Below are 6000 nucleotides of genomic sequence, written 5' to 3'. Positions count from 1 at the left end.
CAGTACATAGAGTTCCCATGTACTGCACCCCTACACATACAATTTCCTCTATTAATTTCTGGCATTAGTATGCTGCAATTGTGTGGTAGTTTGAGCATTCTTTGGCATTGTCTTCCTTTGGGATTGGAATGAAAACTGAACTTTTTCATTAATTGCACTCATCTCACACGCTAGTAAAGTAATGCTCAAAATTCTCCAAGCAAGGCTTCAGCAATACATGAACCGTGAACTTCAAGATGTTCAACCTGGTTTTAGAAAAAGCAGAGGAACCAGAGATCAAATTGCCAACATCTGCTGGATAGTCGAAAAAGCAAGAGAGTCCCAGAAAAACATCTATTTCTGCTTTACTGACTATGCCAAAGGCTTTGACTGTGTGGATCACAATAAACTGGAAAATTCTGAAAGAGACGGGAATACCAGACCACCTGACCTGCCTCTTGAGAAACCTATATGCAGGTCAGGAAGCAACAGTTAGAACTGGACATGGAACAACAGACTGGTTCCAAATAGGAAAAGGAGTATGTCAAGGCTGTATATTGTCACCCTGCTAATTTAACTTCTATGCAGAGTACATCATAAGAAACACTGGGCTGGAAGAAGCACAAGCTGGAATCAAGATTTCTGGGAGAAATCTCAATAACCTCAGATACGCAGATGACACCACCCTTATGGCAGAAAATGAAGAGGAATTAAAAAGCCTCTTAATGAAAGTGAAAGAGGAGAGTAAAAAGTTGGCTTAAAGCTCAGCATTCAGAAAACGAAGATCATGGCATCTAGTCCCATCACTTCATGGGAAATAGATGGGGAAACAGTGGAAACAGTGTCAGACTTTATTTTCCTGAGCTCCAAAATCACTGCTGATGGTGACTGCAGCCATGAAATTGAAAGACGCTTACTCCTTGGAAGGAAAGTTATGACCAACCTAGACAGTATATTCAAAAGCAGAGACATAACTTTGCCAACAAAGGTCTGTTTAGTCAAGGCTATGGTTTTTCCTGTGGTCATGTATGGATGTGAGAGTTGGACTGTGAAGAAAGCTGAGCACTGAAGAACTGATGCTTTTAAACAGTGGTGTTGGAGAAGACTCTTGAGAGTCCCTTGGACTGCAAGGAGATCCAACCAGTCCATCCTAAAGGAGATCAGTCCTGGGTGTTCATTGGAAGGACTGATGCTGAGGCTGAAACTCCAATACTTTGGCCACCTCATGCGAAGAGTTGACTCATTGGAAAAGACCCTGATGCTTGGAGGAATTGGGGGCAGGAGGAAAAGGGGACGACAGAGGATGAGATGGCTGGATGGCATCACGGACTTGATGGACATGAGTCTGGGTGAACTCCGGGAGTCGGTGATGGACAGGGAGGCCTGGCGTGCTGTGACTCATGGGGTCACAAAGAGTCGGACATGACTGAGCGACTGAACTGAACTGATGGTACATTTGTTACAAGTAATGAACCCATATTTAGACATTTTTACTAATTAAAATACATGGTTTACACTAAAGTTTATTCTATAATGAGTATTCTATGAGTTTTGGCAGTGTCATGAATCTACCATCACTGTAACATACAGAATTGTTTCACCTTCTAAAAATCCCCTGTACTTTGCCTATTTATCCCTCCCTATTTATCACCCTAGTCCTTTGGCAACCATTAATCTATTTATTCTCTCTAGTTTTGCATTTTCTGAAAGATCGTAGAGTTAGAGTCATTCAATATGTACTGTTTTCACTCTGGCTTCTTTAACTTAGTTGTATCCATGTAAGGTTTCTCCATGTCTTTTCATGGCTAGATAGCTTATATGTTTTTATTGCTAAATAATATTGCACTGTACGGATATACCACAGTTTATTTATCCACCTGTTGAAGGTTATCTTGGTTGCTTCCTATTTTGGGCCATTATGAATAATGATGCTATAAATATTTATATGTAGGCTTTTGTGTGAATGTAAGTTTTCAGCTTAATTGAGTAACTGCCTAGAAATGTGATCACTGGATCCTATGATAAGACTGTGTGTAAGCTTTGTAAGAAACTGTCCAACTGTCTTCAAAGTGGTTATACCATTTTGTATTACCAGCAATGAATACTTTCCATTGTTCTGCATTATTGCCACATGAGATATAGGCAGTTTTGAAATTCTTTTTGTTTCTCTCGACTCATCAGTAATTCATGTAGGCCTCCATATCATATACAAACAGAATTTCCTTAATTATGTAAGTCATTTTGTGCATATGTTAAAGTAATTGAATCATTTTTTCCAATTTGGGTCCCCTAAAATGCATCAAATATGATTAATTGAAAGAGACAGTCTTAACCATCAACAATAAGGAAGAAGGTCATGATTATTTTTGGTCAGATAAAGAATTTACATAAAAGATAGTATTTTCTATTTAACTATTATTTAAAAATTATTTTAAACTGGAAAGTAATATAATCTATGACTATTAATATTTTTTTCTGTTATTTTTTAATTGTTATTTTTTAAATTTTTTTAATTTTAAAATCTTTAATTCTTACATGCATTCCCAAACATGAACCCCCCTCCCACCTCCCTCCCCATAACATCTCTCTGGGTCATCCCCATGCACCAGCCCCAAGCATGCTGTATCCTGCGTCAGACATAGACTGGCGATTCAATTCTTACATGATAGTATACATGTTAGAATGCCATTCTCCCAAATCATCCCACCCTCTCCCTCTCCCTCTGACTCCAAAAGTCCATTATACACATCTGTGTCTTTTTTCCTGTCTTGCATACAGGTCGTCATTGCCATCTTTCTAAATTCCATATATATGTGTTAGTATACTGTATTGGTGTTTTTCTTTCCGGCTTACTTCACTCTGTATGATCGGCTCCAGTTTCATCCATCTCATCAGAACTGATTCAAATGAATTCTTTTTAACGGCTGAGTAATACTCCATTGTGTATACGTACCACAGCTTGCTTATCCATTCATCTGCTGATGGACATCTAGGTTGTTTCCATGTCCTGGCTATTATAAACAGTGCTGCGATGAACATTGGGGTACATGTGTCTCTTTCCATTCTGGTTTCCTCAGTGTGTATGCCCAGCAGTGGGATTGCTGGGTCATAAGGTAGTTCTATTTGCAATTTTTTAAGGAATCTCCACACTGTTCTCCAGAGTGGCTGTACTAGTTTGCATTCCCACCAACAGTGTAGGAGGGTTCCCTTTTCTCCACACCCTCTCCAGCATTTATTGCTTGCAGATTTTTGGATCGCAGCCATTTTGACTGGTGTGAAGTGGTACCTCATTGTGGTTTTGATTTGCATTTCTCTAATAATGAGCGATGTTGAGCATCTTTTCGTGTGTTTGGTAGCCATCCATATGTCTTCTTTGGAGAAATGTCTATTTAGTTCTTTGGCCCATTTTTTGATTGGGTAGTTTATTTTTCTGGAGTTGAGCTGCAGAAGTTGCTTGTATATTTTTGAGATTAGTTGTTTGTCAGTTGCTTCATTTGCTATTATTTTCTCCCGTTCAGAAGGCTGTCTTTTCACCTTGCTTATATTTTCCTTTGTTGTGCAGAAGCTTTTAATTTTAATTAGATCCCGTTTGTTTATTTTTGCTTTTATTTCCAGTATTCTGGGAGGTGGATCATAGAGGATCCTGCTGTGATTTATGTCTGAGAGTGTTTTGCCTATGTTCTCCTCTAGGAGTTTTATAGTTTCTGGTCTTACATTTAGATCTTTAATCCATTTTGAGTTTATTTTTGTGTGCGGTGTTAGAAAGTGATCTAGTTTCATTCTTTTACAAGTGGTTGACCAGTTTTCCCAGCACCACTTGTTAAAGAGATTGTCTTTACTCCGTTGTATATTCTTGCCTCCTTTGTCAAAGATAAGGTGTCCATATGTGTGTGGATTTATCTCTGGGCTTTCTATTTTGTTCCACTGATCTATATGTCTGTCTTTGTGCCAGTACCATACTGTTTTGATGACTGTGGCTTTGTAGTAGAGCCTGAAGTCAGGCAAGTTGATTCCTCCAGTTCCATTCTTCTTTCTCAAGATTGCTTTGGCAATTCGAGGTTTTTTGTATTTCCATACAAATCTTGAAATTATTTGTTCTAGTTCTGTGAAAAATATGGCTGGTAGCTTGATAGGGATTGCATTGAATTTGTAAATTGCTTTGGGTAGTGTACTCATTTTCACTATATTGATTCTTCTGATCCATGAACATGGTATATTTCTCCATTTATTAGTGTCCTCTTTGATTTCTTTCATCAGTGTTTTATAGTTTTCTATATATAGGTCTTTAGTTTCTTTAGGTAGATATATTCCTAAGTATTTTATTCTTTTCATTGCAATGGTGAATGGAATTGTTTCCTTAATGACTATTAATATTTAAATTGCCATGTATTCAAAAGTATTCACTGAAGAAATGAGAGACAAAAAGAGAGGTGAAGGAAGCATTTTTCAATTTAGCAAATACCATGGGTTTTTTGACTATTTACTTATTTGATGTCTGTTTTGCTTTTTTTCCAGAGTAGCACTGTCTTTTTCACATAAAAATCTTAATTAAGAAATAAGTCCATAACTTCCCAAATAAAACAGCTGTGTTTGTACGTAATATGATCTGAATATAAAGGACAAAGAAATGAGAATGGACCATGAAATTAAATGTTTTTAAAATCAAATGCGGCATCTCCTGACCTCATGAACCTATCAGATTTTCCTCCTGTCATCAACCTTTTCTGAAGGCTTCATTACCCATGTCACCCACATTTGAAATTTGGGTGTCATCTTTGACTCTTTCCTATTTCTCACCACTTAGTTATAAGCCATCATCACATAGCAGTGTTTTGTTTTGTTTATACCATTGTACACTTGGAGCAAATGAGAAAAAGACAGCTAGACTACCATGCCAAGTGTAACTTTACATGACACCGATAGACTGGAACATACAAAACTGAATCTTTAAAGGTTTTTAAAAAATTATTATAGCAGTTAGCTCTTACATAACCTATCTTCTTTAAGATTTCAAGAAAATCTTAAGAAGGCAGTCCAGTATGCTTTCGAAATCTTTCACAGTTGCTAAGGGAAAGAAGAAAATTATCTCCAATGGTCAATTATTATAATATGCCTTACTTGGTGGAATAAAGAGATTTCCTACTAAGACTTTTGCATTCTTTCATTTATCAGATTAATCAGCTAAAACCTTGGAAGAAAGGACAGAACTCACTTCTCAGCCTCCCATTTGGCCCTCCTGCAAATAATCTCCTTTCACAATGACACCAGTGGCAGTGTCTTCCTGAATGCAGAGCTAATCAAGTTAGCCTCCATATAAACCCTTCAATGGCTCTCATTACACGCAAGATGAAATCTGAAAAGTATCTGGTGATTTGCTGGTGACTTATTTTTTCCAGCCTCTCTCATCCTTGGCCAGTTCCCCAAGAGTACTGTTGTCTTTCTGCAGTGACTCTGCAGTAACTCTGCTGTCTCTTGCACAGGTCAGAAAGTCCAACCCCTGATTTTCACCTCCTAATTTCCTTACATATCTTCAAGACTTAATTTAGGAAGCATTTTTCTCTAAAGCTTACCTCAATTACCAAAGCTGAGACTCCATTACTTTGGTCACCTGATGCGAAGAACTGACTCCTTAGAAAAGACTCTGATGCTAGGAAAGATTGAAGGCAGGAGGAGAAGGGGGCGACAGGGGACGAGTTGGTTGGATGGCATCACTGACTCAATGGATTTGAGTTTGAGCAAGCTCCAGGAGGTGGTGAAGGACAGGGAAGTCTGGCATGCTGCAGCCCATGGGGTCGCAAAGAGACAGACATGACTGAGCAACTGAACAGCAACAACAGTGCTGGGTTAGCAGGTGGGTTGAATCTAATCACAAGTCCTTACAAAAGGAGAACCTTTCCCAGCTCTGGTCAGACAGAGGGCGAGAGAGAAGTGATGGGGGGCACGGGTAGGAAAGAGAGAGAAGTGATGGCGGTGGGGACAGGGGAGGGAAGAGAGAGAGGAAGAGAGAAGGGGAGAGAGAAT

Source organism: Ovis aries, chromosome 1, assembly GCF_016772045.2.
Source record: "Ovis aries strain OAR_USU_Benz2616 breed Rambouillet chromosome 1, ARS-UI_Ramb_v3.0, whole genome shotgun sequence".
Taxonomy (NCBI): domain Eukaryota; kingdom Metazoa; phylum Chordata; class Mammalia; order Artiodactyla; family Bovidae; genus Ovis; species Ovis aries.
This window is presented reverse-complemented; position numbering follows the sequence as displayed.